The 17,597-nt window shown below is 46.5% G+C and overlaps 1 long non-coding RNA gene across 2 annotated transcripts in view; it reads left to right on the plus strand.

The window, feature by feature from the left end:
- The window catches only part of LOC130275401 (uncharacterized), a 90,457-nt gene extending 73,268 nt beyond the window's left edge, over positions 1-17,189 (plus strand). For both annotated transcript variants that reach the window (XR_008844764.1, XR_008844765.1), the window contains exons 3-4: positions 9,679-9,850; positions 16,013-17,189. This is a non-coding gene — a long non-coding RNA (uncharacterized LOC130275401). The remainder of the gene's footprint in view (positions 1-9,678; positions 9,851-16,012) is intronic.
- Positions 17,190-17,597: the final 408 nt, after the last annotated feature.

Below are 17,597 nucleotides of genomic sequence, written 5' to 3' on the forward strand. Positions count from 1 at the left end.
GCCGGCTGGCAGGAGGTGGATCCTCTGTGCCAGAGAGGGATTGGCGTGGACCGTGCTAGTGGACCGGTTCTAAGTCACTACTGGTTTTCACCAGAGCCCGCCGCAAAGCGGGATGGTCTTGCTGCGGCGGTAGTGACCAGGTCGTATCCACTAGCAACGGCTCAACCTCTCTGGCTGCTGAAGATAGGCGCGGTACAAGGGAGTAGACAGAAGCAAGGTCGGACGTAGCAGAAGGTCGGGGGCAGGCGGCAAGGTTCGTAGTCAGGATGGGTAGCAGAAGTTCAGGTACACAGGCTTTGGACACACAAAACGCTTTCACTGGCACAAGGCAACAAGATCCGGCCCGGGAGTGCATGGGAGGAGGTCAGATATAGTCAGGGACCAGGTGGAAGCCAATTAAGCTAATTGGGCCAGGCACCAATCATTGGTGCACTGGCCCTTTAAGTCTCAGGGAGCTGGCGCGCGCGCGCCCTAGAGAGCGGAGCCGCGCGCGCCAGCACATGACAGCAGGGGACGGGAACGGGTAAGTGACCTGGGATGCGATTCGCGAGCGGGCGCGTCCCGCTGTGCGAATCGCATCCCGACGGCCATGACAGTGCAGCGCTCCCGGTCAGCGGGACCGACCGGGGCGCTGCGGAGAGAGAGACGCCGTACGCGCTCCGGGGAGGAGCGGGGACCCGGAGCGCTAGGCGTAACAGCCCCAGCCTGAACAACAAGGGGGTGATGCTCCAGTAGCCCCACCAATGGGGTCTCCAACCCAAGACAGAAGAATGTTGCAGCCTTCACCAACGCTCTCGACCTCACAAGGACGTGCTCTGCCTGTGATGCCAGCAAGACCTCCAGTACAGGCGGAACAGGACTCAACCAGTCCGCCTTTAGTCTCTCCCTATGTGTTGGGAGCCCCAGTTGCTGCACCTGTTTTCTTGGGGAATCCTGTGCTTCCCACCTACAATGGTGACCCTTTTACATTAAGAGACTTTAAAGAAAAATTCTACAGCCTCTTTGCATTTTATGCACTTCCCCCTCATCAACAGGTACAGCTGCTTCTGGGACAACTCCAGGGACCCGCCTTGGAAGAACTTCGCACCTGGCCAGCGGCTTATAAGGCCACAGTGGCACAGATTTTTGAAGGACTTTCTCAAGTGTTTGAATCTCTTTCTCCCTCGGAGGTACGCCTCCGACTCTATGAACGACGCCAGAAGCCAGGTGAGACCCTCCGAGCATAAGCAGTAGCTTTGCAGAGCGCATTAGAGGCGGTACAGAAGTTGGACGGAATCACGCCCGATCAGGGCAATCGAGTACTGATGGACCGTCTTATAGAAGGGGTGCTAAACAAATGGGACAAGGCCCAACTTCGGATGCTGGCCGTGCAAAATCCTGACATGGTTTTTCCAGCTTTTAAGAGACTCGCGGTTAAAGTAATAGAGTCGGGACCTCAGACAGAAGAGATTAGTGTCCCCGCTACTGAATCTCTGGGGCCCGCGCCCCAGCCGCCTGTCCCTTCTCAATCTGCCCCACCAACACCTTCTTCTAGTCCTTGGACAGCTGACTTACAAGACATTAAACAGGACATTGAACAGTTAGCCAAGACCTTTAAAGAAATGGCGGTACGGCCAAATCCTTCTAGATCTGCAACACCACCACCTAAGAAGGCTGACCCTCGCCCTGTTGCTCCATCTAGTGTTCCTCCTGTGAGACCACCTGGAAGTCAGAGACCCGTCTGTAGCTATTGTAACAAGAATGGACACTGGAAGAGCCAATGCTGGGCTTTAAACGGGTGTCCCCTGGGGTCGAGGACCGCACCCCAGGAGTAGAGGTTGAAGGTCCAGAATCAACCAGCGACAAGAATGGACTGTCTATGTATGTAGCTTCTTGTCCTTATGTGCAGGTGATGATTGAGGGTGTCCGGTTACAAGCTCTGATAGATACGGGGTCTCAGGTATCCACTATTCCACAGGGGTTTTCTATAAGTACTGGGGCCCAGAAAGGTTGTGTGACCCTCAGGAAGCGGAGTTCAGAGTAATTGCAGGGAACGGGAAACTAGTACCCAGGCATGGTGTAGGTGGGAAAACATGTGTTAGGAAGACAAGGGGTGATTGTCACAGATGTTAGAGATGAGGGGGCAGCCGATTTCATTTTAGGCATGAATATTATGAGGCACTGTTTTGATGATATTGTCTGTGCACTGCATGCCTCTCACTTGTCACCCCCAGGCCGGCGAGCTGCACAACACCACCTCAAAATCCTCCAAGCAGAACAGAAGTTCGTAAATCATCAAGGAGAAATCTGTCGAGTAAGGATTCAAGATATCTGAGCCGTTAGTCTACAGCCACAGACAGAGACAGTTATTTGGTGCCGTGCCCGACCCGGGGTGAAAAATCAAGATTACCAAGCGCTCTTGGAACCCCTTCTACTGGAAGACCGCATTTGTGACCCCCATGGGTCTCTTCGAGTTTAAAAGTATGCCCTTTGGACTGTGCAATGCACCAGCTACTTTCCAACACCTAATGGAGCGATGCTTGGGCACCTTAACTTCCAGAGTGATTTGTTGTATTTAGATGACGTCATAGTTTATTCTCGAACATATCAGGAACACCTGGATCACCTGAAAGAAGTTTCCCAAGTCCTTATCCGACATGGACTCAAGGTTAAACCTTCCAAATGTCGCTTGCTAAAGCCACAAGTGCACTACTTAGGACACATTGTCAGTGCTCAAGGAGTCCAGCCTGATCCAGACAAAGTGAGTGCTGTGAAAGAGTGGCCTACACCCAGGACGGTGCGAGACGTCCGAAGTTTCCTGGAGTTTGCTGGATATTACCGGCGTTTCATCCCCCATTTTGCTCAAATTGCTGGACCCTTGACCGAATTACTGAGAGGGACTGCCCGGGATAATTATAATGGGAGGCTTCCCATCCAGTGGGCCCGAAAACAAGAAGATGCCTTTCGAGCCATGAAGTATCTCCTCACGGAACCCCCCATATTGGCATATCCTGACTACAGCCTGCCGTTCCGTTTATACACAGACGCTAGCTTTGAAGGCCTGGGGCGGTCTTATCTCAAGTGCAAGATGGCAAGGAGAGGGTGATAGCCTATGCCAGCCGGCATCTTCGTGGTGCTGAGAAGAATGATGCTAACTATAGCTCTTCAAGCTGGAGCTCCTGGCCCTGGTTTTGGCTATTACTGAGAAGTTTAAAGACTATCTGGCTGCTACTCCCTTCACGGTCTACACTGATAACAACCCTTTGGCCCATTTGAACGCTGCTAAGTTGGGAGCTCTTGAACAGAGTTGGGCCTCTTGGTTGGCCAACTATGATTTCAACATTAAGTACCGCAGCGGAAAAACCAATGTTAATGCGGATGTACTTTCTCGCATGGCCCCGGGAGAAGCACCTCCTACTGAACATGTATGGGAAGATGTAGAAATGCCTCCCTTCTACCGAAGGTTCGTGAGCCAGAATGCTCTAACTGCCCAGGTGGGTAATGGACCTGAATCTCCCAAAGTCTCTGAAGATCTGTCTACCTGGAAGACACTTCAGGATGAAAGCAGAGTTATCGGTGACCTCCTCGACTATTGCCTCCACAAGAAAGTGCCTACTCGGGTGCGCAAGGCCCACGGAGACTTTGAATTGAAGTGGCTGTGGCGGCAGATAAATCGTCTGTTCCTGCACAAGGGGCTGGTCTACCGACCCAGTCTCAGGAGACCGCATACACCAGATTGTGGTTCCCAGGAGGGATGCAGAAATGGTTCTGAATGCCTATCATGATCAGTCCGGACACTTCGGGGTCCATAAGACGGAGATCACCATCAGAAGGAAATTTTACTGGATTGGAATGCGGAGGGACATCGAGAAATGGTGTGCCGAGTGCTCCGTGTGCAACGTGATAAAGCACCCCCGGAGGGACGCAAGAGCCCCTTTGCATCCCATCTGTACAGAAAGACCGATTCAAATTGTTGCCTTCGACCATGTGAAGCTGGCCCCCACTCGATCTGGCTATTGTCATGCTCTAACAATGGTGGATCATTATTCCAAGTGGGTGGTCGTGGTCCCCGTCAAGGATCTTACTGCCAAGACTGCTCTGCTGCTCAACTCTTCTATCGACATTGGATCCAACCTCTGGGGTGTCCCGAATCGGTCCTTACGGATCGGGGGACCGCCTTTGAAGCCCAGTTGTTCCAGAAACTTTGCCGGTTGCATGATTGCAAGAAGCTCCGGACAACGGCCTACCATCCCCAAGGGAATGGGCTCTGCGAGAGGATCAATCAAGTGTTCATCCAGATGCTCAGAGCAGCCTCTGTCTCGAAGCACGAAGAGTGGCCTCAGCTGTTGCCTGAACTCCTGGAAATTTACAAAAACACTGTTCACTGCTCTACGGGGTACACGCCCTTTTTCTTGATGATGGGCCGACACGGCCAATTGCCAAAGGATTGAACCTTCGGGCTACGGGCACCTTTCAACAAATCTCCTTAGGTTTCCCAAGGTTGGGTGTCAGAGCATCGACGAAGAATTGAGGAAGCCAAGGACATCGTTGAGAAGAAAATGGGAGGAGTTCATGAACGCCAGCAGAAAGATTATAATCGACATGCTTCGGCTCAGCCCTTGCAGCTTGGAGATAAAGTGTGGCTCAGAAAATTTCCTAGAACCCATAAATTGGGCTCCCTGTGGGAAACGGAGCCATACACCATTACTGCGGTTCCTTATCCTGAAACGGACGTGTACGAGATGCAAAAAGACGGGTTCGAGCCACAGGTGGTTCACCGGAATAGGATAAAAGTGTGCCTGAAAGAAGATATGCTTGGCCCATCTCCTCCTACTCCTTCTGATCCTCCTGCTACTCCACCTCCACCAAGGCCAATGAGAGAATATGTGCCAGGAGAGGGAATTCATCCCACTATGGACGTTCCTTTGTTCCCATCTCAGCAGTCTACCATGTATTGGGGCATACCGTTCCCAGCTCCATCCAGTCAGCCGACACTGGTCGCACCACCCAGTCAGTTGCCAGTAGCTGTTGCCCCCTGTCAACCACCATTGGTTGCTAGTCCTAACATCAGTCCTGCTCCAGTGACTGCTCCAGATATTGAGGCCACTACTCCATCTGTCTTAAGAGAACCCCTCAGTTTAACCGAAGATGTTGCTTCCGTTTCCAGCCCTCCAGCTGGTCCCTCGGGGACTGAAGTTCTTGAAGAATCCTCAAGTGAAGGAACTCCTGATGACTCGGAGGTGGTGTTGTGGCGGTCTCAAAGGACTACACAGGGCAAGCTACCCATAAGGTACAAGGACTCACATTTAGTACCTGCACACATAGTACCTTTGATAACCTACTTCAGTGCCCTGCCAATCACTTTTCAGTACCCTAGATTACTCACTTAAATGTACTACTTCAAATTTTTCTAGTACATAAATCAAAATAAATGTCTCACTTAAAGAAAACACTTAGGAATTGTAGCATATCGATACCCAATTCCTGCCACTGTTAGGTACACTTCTTTTCTTTATTCATTGCCTGTGTGAGATGCTCTGCCTGGCCAGTAGGTGCTCTTGCAAATACAAAAATAAACACGTAAGTCTAAGAATAACCTAATAAGTTGTTTTGAAAGTGCTCTAGGGATAAGTAGCGTGCAGCCGATATACCCTAGCAGCCACCCTTACTGTGACCTAGCTTCAGGCTAGCCAGTATACCTTTCGTGTACTAACTAACAGGTAACTTATTGTTGGCAAATAGAATGTGTGAGATAATACAAATGCCTAGTCAGCTTGAAGCTAACTGTATAGAAAGCTGTACTAATGTCTAGTTAGCCTTATGTATAGAAGTATGTGCTAATGTTCAGTTTAGCCTCATAAAAATGTATAGAGAGCTAATAAAGTGTCTTAGGAGCTAGCAACTACATGTCAGATAGCTGCCTAATTGTCTAGTAAGCTTCAAATGTATTATAAGTTTGATAAAGTTGTATAGGAAGCTAGAAACTAAAGGATAGATAGCTTCATTAAATGTCTAGATAGCATTAAATGTCTAGATAGATTTCTAATTGCCTAATCCAGATACTAGGAAAGGTATCAAAAGAATGTAAATGTGTTTAATCTACTTAGGATGCATAGCAAAAGTACAGATCATCCTGTTCTATAGCATCCTGTTCTAGTCCTAGTCCCTCTGTCTCAGGGGACAGACGTTGAGGCCGACTTATCTTAAGTAAGGGGATTTGTGGTGTCCCGTTACCGCATCTTATATGGTACCTATGTATGTATGGGTCCCCACAGCCAGAGTCCCTAGGACGTAGGGATCCCTGTTGTGTAGCCTACCCCTTGTCGCCTCTATTCCAACTAATAGCCTAGTAATTTATGTAAGGGTGATGTAAATATAGTAATATATGTAAATAAATGGTTAATTACCGGTTCCATAGCGTTGCAGGACCTGCGGGTCACGTGACTAGGTAAACTCTATGGTATTCTGCTTAAGGACTTTTGGAGGCCCTGTGACGTATGCAATTCCATTACTCTGTGTAATGGTGAATGACAGATGTTTGGGCCAATCGGATTCACCCCGCCCCCTGCCCATATAAGGGAGCAGCAGCCATGTTTTCTCTCTCTTGTTCCTGGGCTGTCAAACGAGAAGGATCTGCGCAGCAACTATCGCAGTGAGTTAGGCCCGAGCCTTGCGGCAATGGCTGAGTCATTCAAAATAGAGAGTGTATCAATCCCCAGACACTCTGCAGCATCACCGGACCTAATATAACCTCTAAATCCGGACGGATCTGCAAATATCTACCCTAAATTCAGAGACTTTCTAAATAGCTCAATGTCCGTCAGTCACTGAGCGATATAAGGACTGTTTGTATGAAACTGTTACTGTGCCTTGGATGTATCGCAAGCACTTAAGTAAAGTTGTTCAAGTTTAAGTTCAACCTTCTTGTGGACCTTCAGTCATTTCATGCACCTATCGTTACTGGGAAGGGCAGCGATAGGCCGGAGCATTGCCTCAGCATAACAGCCCTCAGCCTGGTGTCACAAACTATAGGGTTAACATTAACCCCTCATATACCGATACCATACCACCACTACCATACACCCCCCCAAGGGCTACCACATACAGATTTGTAAATTGCTTCTTTTTAAATATCCTATTCCTTCCAGTACTTATCAGCTGCTGTGTGCTCCACAGGAAGTGCTTTTCTTTTTGAATTTCCTTTCTGTCTGACCACAGTGCTCTCTGCTGACACCTCTGTCCATTTTAGGAACTGTCCAGGGCAGGATAGGTTTGCTATGGGGGTTTGCTCCTACTCTCGACACTTCCAAAAATGGACAGAGGTGTCAGCAGAGAGCACTGTGGTCATGACAGAAAGGAAATTCAAAAAGAAAAGAGCTTCCTTTGAAACATACAGCAGTTAATAAATATTGGAAGGATTAATATGTTTAAATAGAAGTAATTTACAAATCTGTGTGAATTCGGGTAGAAAAACAGACATGGTGCACATCTACAATCTTGTATAATGATCTGATTGCTTCTCAGCATAATATCAAAAACTAACAGGTTGTTAGTATATACGTTTTGATCAAAAAGTACAAGCCCACTCGGCACATCAAGGCCACCTATTTAGAGTGGGTCCCTAACGTCCCTAGCATAAAATGGCGCAGCACCGGGCGGCGACTACCACCGCCGCGACACCAATGCCCACGGGGGGATTTACAAATCTGTTTAACTTTCTGGCACCAGTTGATTTAAAATAAATAGTTTTCCACCGGAGTACCCCTTTAATCTGAGCTTCAGCTACTGAAAATCCTGAAATGACTGGAGCTCGATATAAAGGCTGAACACAAGATTGCATAGCAACATAAGAAAGCAGATAGCTGTGCTCTTAACATTACAAAAATAATGCAGCTGTAATTACAGTGAAGTGAGATAAACATCTCTGGAATTATCGCCATCGCCGCCGCGCTCTGTAATTAACATAAATGCTGTTAAACATAGAAGTTTCTGTCCATTTAATCACAGCCGAGAAAAGTTCTGAAGATAATAGTATTTCATTACACATCGGGACGCAGCCCACACAACGTGAGCGAAGGATTCACATAAAAGAGCAACTAAATAGGAGAAGAATCCGCAATAAATGTTCCAGCAAATAAAGGGCAGTGTCAGGTGACCATGGTGCAAACCATTAAGACAAGGGCGTAAAAAGGAGAGGGGGGGAGGAGGTCAAAATGGGCCTCCTATTATGGCGTCTGATTTTATTGCTCCCTTTCCATGACCCATTGGTCAGTATTTCCTTTTATTAATTTGCTGACAATGGAGTTCCCTGGAGAGAGGAGATCTGTATAGATTGGTTGCTATCTCTATGGGATCAGGATATATATTAGTTATACACATATCCTCCAGCTCTCTCTGTATACTGCTGCTGCTATCTCTATAGGATCAGGATGTATAGTAGTTATACACCTCCCCTCAAGCTCTGTCTGTATACTGCTGCTGCGATCTCTATGGGATCAGGATATATATTAGTTATACACATATCCTCCAGCTCTATTTGTATACTGCTGCTGCTATCTCTATAGGATCAGGATATATAGTAGTTATACACCTCCCCTCCAGCTCTATCTGTCTACTGCTGCTGCTATCTCTATGGGATCAGGATATATATTAGTTATACACATATCCTCCAGCTCTCTCTGTATACTGCTGCTGCTATCTCTATAGGATCAGGATGTATAGTAGTTATACACCTCCCCTCAAGCTCTGTCTGTATACTGCTGCTGCGATCTCTATGGGATCAGGATATATATTAGTTATACACATATCCTCCAGCTCTCTCTGTATACTGCTGCTGCTATCTCTATAGGATCAGGATGTATAGTAGTTATACACCTCCCCTCAAGCTCTGTCTGTATACTGCTGCTGCGATCTCTATGGGATCAGGATATATATTAGTTATACACATATCCTCCAGCTCTATTTGTATACTGCTGCTGCTGCTATCTCTATAGGATCAGGATATATAGTAGTTATACACCTCCCCTCCAGCTCTATCTGTCTACTGCTACTGCTATCTCTATGGGATCAGGATATATATTAGTTATACACATATCCTCCAGCTCTATATGTATACTGCTGCTGCTATCTCTATAGGATCAAGATATACAGTAGTCATATACCTCCCCTCCAGCTCTATCTATATACTGCTGCTGCTGCTATCTCTATAGAATCAGGATATATAGTAGTTATACACCTCCCCTCCATCTCTATCTGTACACTGCTGCTATCTCTATGAGATCAATATATACCTCCTCTCCAGCTCTATCTTTATACTGCTGCTGCTATCTCTATGGGAAAGTTATACACCTCCCTTCCAGCTCTATCTGTATACTGCGGCTATCTCTATAGGATGAGGATATATAGTAGATATATACCTGCCCTCCAGCTCTATCTGTACACTGCTGCTATCTCTATGAGATCAAGATATCGTAGTTATATACCTCCACTCCAGCTCTATCTGTATACTGCTGCTGCTATCTCTATGGGGCCAGTATATATACTAGTTATATAACTTCCATCAAGCTCTATCTGTATACTGTTGCTGCTATCTCTATGGGATCATGATAAATAATAGTTATACACCTCCCTACCAGGTCTATCTGTATACTGCTGCTGCTATCTCTATGGGAGGATTGTGATATTTTTTTTTTTATACAGGCACTTTGAATAAGAAAACGCATCAAAACGGCACATAAAGTGAAAGGACCAGGTGCAATGATCAAATGTCCCCCGCCCACCCTCAGCTAGAAGATTAATTGGAGATGTAGGCAGCAGTACAGAATCACATAGTATTGAGCCAAACCCATGCCTGCCACATCAGCTAAAACAGGTAAGCACAAGGCATACACAAGAACCACTACATTATTCTCTACTAATAGCCTGTGCGGCACTATAGAAGCAAAAAGTACTTTGTTTAAATGGAACCAAAAGTTTTGTTCAGGACGATTGGAGCCGGAGGCCGTGATCGTGACGCCACGGCCACGCCCCCTCGTGACATCACACCACACCCCCTCCATTCATGTCTATGGGAGGGGGCGTGTCTACCGACACGCCCCCTCCCATAGACGTGAATGGAGGGGGCTTGGCCATGACATCTTGGACCCTCGCGATCAGACATCTTATCCCCTATACTTTGGATAGGGGATAAGATGTCTGGCAGCGGAGTACCCCTTTAAGATCTATCATGCTCTGTGTTGCGCCATCTTGAGCGTGGGTTTAATTTGTCTTCCTTACCGTACAGCGAATATGTTGACACCAGATAAATAAAGGCTAATAATAGCAATAATCATCACAATCAACTAAGCTGCCGCTCCTCATAGGAGACGTAAAGCTGTCGGACGGCTGGAACAAGAGACTCATCCGCCGCAGCAGGTTTCCTTCTCTTCAATAACAGCCAATTCCCCATTTCCTCACCTGTTATGATGAGCAGCGTCTCATAGCAGAGGAATTAATTTACTGAAACACTGACCTCATGTTCAGGACGGGCCCTTAATGTGCCATGGAACGGCGAGGAAAAGGCCTTCCCCGGCAGAAACGGCTCCACAGAGGCCAGTGATCTGCAGCCTCCTGGTAAAACATGTTAAAGGAAGTAATCTAACAAAAATATATTGAGGTTATAATGCTATCATTAATGGTGGAAAGCAATTGCAACATTTCAAGCATGAAAAATGAGCCGGAGAGTTTTAGAAACATAGTTCTTCATTTTTACTTTTTTTCTTCCCCCCCCCCCCCCCCCCAACCCGTTCTGTTATACGGAGCATTTTATTTACTGGAGAATTACTAACATAAACCTACAAGGTACTGGAAATATCATCATCGAGAGCATTTTAGAATGTCCTATTAACAGATATTTTGTAACTTATCGCAATATATATGGGGGACAACTGTTATATGGGGACCTACTTCTACATGGGGGAAGAATGGGGGCACACTGCTATATGGAAGCAGAATGGAGGCCTACTGCTATATGGGGGTAGTATGGGGGACTACTGCTATATGGGGGTAGTATGGGGGACTACTGCTAAATGGGGGTAGTATGGGAGCCTACTGCTATATAGGGATAGTATGGGGACCTACTTCTATATAGGGGAAGTATCAGGGCACACTGTTATATGCGGACAGTATGGGGGTCTACCGCTCTATGCGGGTAGTATGGGGGCCTACTGCTATATGGGGGTAGTATGGGGGTCTACTGCTATATGGGGTTAGTATGGGGGTCTACTGCTATATGGGGGCAATATGGGGACCTACTGCTGAATGGAGGCAGAATGGGGGCCTACTTCTATATAGGGGAAGTATGGGGGCACACTATTATATGGTGGCAGTATGGGGGTCTACTACTATATTGGGGTAGTATGGGGGCCTACTGCTATATGGGGGCAATATGGGGACCTACTGCTATATGGAGAAAGTATAGGGGCCTGCTTCTATATGGTGGTAGTATTGGACCCTAGTGCTATATGGAGGCAGTATAGGGGGCCTACTCCTGTATGGGAGCAGTATGGGGACCTGCTGCTATATAAAGGCAGCATGGGAACCTACTTCTATATGGGGTAGTATATGGAATGGTTGCTATATGGAGGTAGTATGGGGGCCTACTTCTATATGGTGATAGTATGGGGGCCTACTTCTGTTTGGTGGCAGTATGGGGACCTACTGCTACATGGAGGAAGTATTGGGGCCTACTTTTATATTGGTGTAGTATAGGGGCCTACTGCTATATGTGGGTAGTAAAGGGGCCAACTTCTATATGCGGGTAATATGGGTGCCTACTGCTATATGAAGGCAGTATGGGGACCTACTACTATATGGAGGCAGTATGCGGGCCTACTTCTATATGGGAGCAGTATGGGGGCCTAATTCTATATGGGGGTAGTATGGGTGCCTACTGCTATATGAAGGCAGTATGGGGACCTACTACTATATAGAGGTATGGGGGCCTACTTCTATTTGGGAGCAGTATGTGGGCCTTCTGCTATATCGGGCAGTAGGACAAAGATGATGCTGCAGCCGGACAGGATTATGTTCTGGATGGTATGGGCACTCCTATAGGTCTTTTTGTACGCCATTATTTCTATAAAAAGGAGACAGGCAAATTATGTAGTATATTAGAAAGGTTAAGGTTTTGTCAAGGTGCACAAAGTATAACACGTTTTTGGATCTCTGCTCATTTAAATCTCTGACAAAACTAAGCTTGCTAAAGACTTTTGGTAAGTCCTATTTTCAGGCCTGGAATTTTATGGCAGTGAGTCTTTCATCCAGTTTCCTGAGCAACTCCAGGTTTTAAGATGAGCCCAGATCAGCACAGGTGCTGAATACAGCTGGTCCCTGGGTGTTAAAACTATCTGGAAGTCAGTCTGCTAGTGAGTGAAACCTGACCCTCTGTTGGGCGTTGTACTCTAGAAGTCGACAACCTCAAAAATGTACTTTGTGACAATTGCCAGTAGTGTGAGGTACCGTATTTTTCGCCGTATAAGACGCACTTTTTCTTCCCCAAAACTGGGGGGGAAAAGTTGGTGCGTCTTATACAGCGAATACACACCTATCGCGGCGGTCCCTGTGGCCATCAACGGCCGGGACCCACGGCTAATACAGGACATCACCGATCGCGGTGATGCCTTGTATTAACCCTTCAGACGCGGCGATCAAAGCTGATTGCCGCGTCTGAAGTGAAAATAACACTAACCCGGCTCTTCAGTCGGGCTGTTTGGGACCACCATGGTGAAATCGCGGCGTCCCGAACAGCTTACAGGACACCGGGAGGGACCTTACCTGCCTCCTCGGTGTCTGCTTTGTGCCGGGATCCCCCTGCATGGCCGGCGCTCTCCTTCGTAGTCATCATGTCGTCGCGCACGCCGCCCCGTCATCCAATAGAAGCGGCGTGCGTAGCGACGTCTGACAAAACTTAGCTTGCTAAAGACTTTTGGTAAGTCCTATTTTCAGGCCTGGAATTTTATGGCAGTGAGTCTTTTTTCCAGTTTCCTGAGCAACTCCAGGTTTTAAGATGAGCCCAGATCAGCACAGGTGCTGAATACAGCTGGTCACTGGGTGTTAAAACTATCTGGAAGTCAGTCTGCTAGTGAGTGAAACCTGACCCTCTGTTGGGCGTTGTACTCTAGAAGTCAGCAACCTCAAAAGTGTACTTTGTGACAATTGGCAGTAGTGTGAGGTACCGTATTTTTCGCCGTATAAGACGCACTTTTTCTTCCCCAAAACTGGGGGGGAAAAGTTGGTGCGTCTTATACAGCGAATACACACCTATCGCGGCGGTCCCTGTGGCCATCAATGGCCAGGACCCACGGCTAATACAGGACATCACCGATCGCGGTGATGCCCTGTATTAACCCTTCAGACGCGGCGATCAAAGCTGACTGCCGCGTCTGAAGCGAAAATAACACTAACCCGGCTGTTCGGGACCACCGTGGTGAAATCGCGGCGTCCCGAACAGCTTACAGGACACCGGGAGGGACCTTACCTGCCTCCTCGGTGTCTGCTCCGTGCCGGGATCCCCTGCATGGCCGGCGCTCTCCTTCCTCGTCATCACTTCGTCGCGCACGCCGCCCCATCATCCAATAGGAGCGTCGTGCGTAGCGACGTCATGGCGGCGACGGAGAGCGAGGATACTGGGCAGCAGAGACGTTCCGGAGCGACGGGGACACCCCAGGGAGTGGCGAGAGCGATGGAGGGCGATATCCAGGGCAGCGGTGACGATGGTGACAGGTCCGGACACGTGAGTATTACCTCCTATACCAGTGGTCTTCAACCTGCGGACCTCCAGATGTTGCAAAACTACAACTCCCAGCATGCCCGGACAGCCAACGGCTGTCCGGGCATGCTGGGAGTTGTAGTTTTGCAACATCTGAAGGTCCGCAGGTTGAAGATCACTGTCCTACACTTTACACTGTATTTGGTTCAGAATCTTTATTTTCTAGATTTTTATCCTATATCCTATAGGTGCGTCTGATATGCCGGAGCGTCCTATGTGGCGAAAAATACGGTAAGTTTTTTATGTTGAGTTGTGGGTAGTAAGCCACTTGTATAGGGAGGGCCATTTAAAGTGTTTAGTTAGTGCTGGACCAGCATGTTAGGTTGGTCCAGCCCCACATTTGAGGAGAAGGAGAAGCCCCGCATTTGAACTGTGTCGCTGTTTCTGACTGTTGTTTTATGCAGTCTGCCCATTTCTACGGAGCTAAACTCCTACAATAAACTACATTGACCACTAAGATTTTTGGCAAATATGAGGTCCAGTCAGTGACATAACGCTGTGACATGTTGACAAACGCAAAGACGAGTCAGAAGTGCTAACATTATCAGCGCACAACAGAACCGACGAGCCACCGAGCGGGAATCCTGGGCGCGGTAATTCCACCGGTTTTGGAGGCCACACTCCATTGATAAGAGAGGTTTTATTGAGGCTTATTGAAGCTTTGAAGGTGGCAGTCAGGACTTGGCGCGGTGGCCATGCCCGAAGTTTTCCGTCTCTTTGTAGAATTAAAAGACCCTTTTTTTAATTGCTTTGCTTGGCCGTTAACAGAACCGCGCTGCGTCCAACTGGCTATTTAGAATTGGCAAATGTGGTGAATTGCTGGATTGGGCATTTTGAGTACATTTCTAAATTACAGTGATTATCTGCTCTTTTAGAAGTGCGCTCAGGATTGACAGGTCTGGGAGGCTGTACGAGACTCGCAAACAGGCAATGGGAGCGGTGACAACAGGATTACGCATCTCTGTGGTATTATTATACTGTAGCGGCCATGAGAGTCCGTCCAATATCAGCTGTGTAAGCTTAAATAAAGCCTACAGTGCCCAAACACTAATGACATTTTCCGGGGTATAGAGAGGATTTTTGGAATGCAGAAAATACAGTATAACACATGCAGATAGGGCTTTTCGAGTTCTTTATTTCTGAGCTTTGTATAATGTGTAATTCTTTAGGATCATAACACAAAAGGACATTTTTCAGGGTCCCTCCGGACCCTCTAAATCTCACAGTACATTAAAGGGGTACTGCGGTGGAAAACTTTTTATTTATTTATTTTTTAAATCAACTGGTGCCAGGAAGTTAAATAGATTTGTAAATTATTTCTATTAAAAAATCTTAATCCTTCCAGTATTTATTAGCTGCTGAATACTACAGAGGAAATTCTTTTCTTTTTGGAACACAGAGCTCTCTGCCGACATCGTGACCACAGGGCTCTCTGCTGACATCTCTGTCCTTTTTAAGAACTGTTCAGAGTAGGAGAAAATCCCCATAGCAAACATATGCTGCTCTGGACAGTTCCTAAAATGAACAGAGGTGTCAGTAGAGAGCACTGTGCTTGTGATGTCAACATAGAGCTCTGTGTTCCAAAAAGAAAATAATTTCTTCTGTAGTATTCAGCAGCTAATAGGTACTGGAAGGATTAAGATTTTTTAATAGAAGTAATTTACAAATCTGTTTAACTTTCTGGCACCAGTTGATAAAAAAAAAAAAAAGTACCCCTTTAAAATTACCTCCCTAGTATAGTGTTGGTCCCCTTCGTGCTGTGACCCATTGAGGAATAGACTCCATAAGACAATTCAAGGTCTCCTGTTGTATTTGCACCAAGATGTTGGCAGTAGATCCTTTATAAAACTTTTTGGTTGCAGTCCTTCCTTTTTGGCGCTATAACGCTTTTATTTTTCCATTGGCAGAGCCATGTAAGGGCCTGTGTTTTTTTGCAGGAAATGTATTTTGTAAGGACAGCCTTTAATTTATAAAATAATGTATAGCAATATATATATATATATATATATATATATATATATATATATATATTTATGGAGTAACATAAATAAAGAAGAAAATAAAAAAGAAATCACTGTAATTCTGCCATTTTTTTTTTCATGGAGAGGAGGGGTTACAGAGCAGCACAGCAGACTCAGGGAGGAAGTGAATGTGCATGGTGAGTGACGGCAGGCTCAATGCCCCTTTCTGAGCAGTGTTTTAATGCAATTTGATATGTTTTTACAGTTTTACAGAAAATCCTGTTTTCTCTGCGAGTACCCTAATTGACGTGACGTGATCTGCCTTGTCTATTACCTGTAAGCATCTTACCTGAGGAAGGGTCCTGTTCGGACCAGAAACGCATTGTTTTAGTGCAATAAAATCCTTTTTTGGACATTAACTGTGTACAAATTCCTACTCTGGTGAACCAGCGCCCGGAAAAAGCTCGAAATTGTTTGCTTGAATTGCCTTTCTGAGCAGTGGATGTCATAAGGAGTGAGCAGCAGAACAGAGCGATTAGTGAGCCAAATACAGAAGATAGACACATATAAAAGACATCTGCATGACCTAGTGAGTAACACACTGAATGGGATATGAACTTCCTGATAACTAGTGTCTACATACGACAGATACCTTGGGGAAATATAGTGATCTCCAACCACCATTTCTGTCTCACAATATGTTGAATATCAAAAATTTGTACAAAAATTTGGAATTACAATGATGTTTCATGTCTTTATTTTAATCAAAAAGAAATATTATTAATTATTGTATTTGTGATGTCCCGGTACTGTATTTCATACTGTACCTTGTGTGCTGGGTCCCCAAAGTCAGAGTTCCTTAGTACCGTTGGGGTCCGCTTGCTGAGATAATCCCTAGTCACCTCTTCGTTCCTTAATTTTATGTGTTACATGTATATAATTAGTGCAAATGCATTTATCTATATAGTGTCTGCAGGACCTTAGGTCACATGACTAATGTTTCTACTGTGATGGTATGCTAAAGGCCCTTCCAGGTCACGTGAGTAGTCACATGTTCTACCATAATCCTTTGTGTAAAGGACTGACAGTTGGGATGAACCAATCAGCTCAAGGCCAGCCCCTGCCCATATAAGGGAGCTGCCAACCAATCCTCGCTCTCTTGGGTTCCGGACTAGCAGAGAGAGGAGATCCGTGCGACTTTCAAGACAAAACCAGGCCTGAAGCCTAACAATGCCGCAACTTACTAACCGTGAGTTACTAAATCAAATCCCCGCTAAAGCTAGCGTGACTGCTGGTCCTAAAACCAATCCCCTAAATCCAGCGGAACAGCGTAAATTAATTTCCAGAGCTTATACTTACAAGGTCCCAACCAACTGTCAGGATCCTCATAGACTGTTCATATGTAAAGACTGTTCCTGTTTTACCTCTGTATAAAATCTGCAGTAAAGTTTCCTACAGTTCTCGGAATCTCTGGTTGTGGACAATCATTTATTCCTCCCTATTGTTCTTGGGACGGGTGGCGATAGGACAAGTATATATTGAGGAGCCCTCACCCTGGCGTCACGGCAGTTAAGGGTTAAACCAGCACCCTTTCATCACTGCACAGCTACACCCCATATACCGTATACCCCCATAAGCTTACCACATATTCGTGTGCTAAAAGGGTTATCCAGTGAGGGGGTCACCATCAGGGGCGCTTATTCCCCATTGAGAACAAATGCCCACTAAGAGTAGTGTCCATGGGGGAGATTTATCAAAATCTGTCCAGGGGAAAAGTTGCTGAGTTGCCCATAGCAACCAGAGGCCTTTTCAAAAATGAAAGAAGCGATCTGATTGGTTGCTAGGGGCAA

Source organism: Hyla sarda, chromosome 6, assembly GCF_029499605.1.
Source record: "Hyla sarda isolate aHylSar1 chromosome 6, aHylSar1.hap1, whole genome shotgun sequence".
Taxonomy (NCBI): Eukaryota; Metazoa; Chordata; class Amphibia; order Anura; family Hylidae; genus Hyla; species Hyla sarda.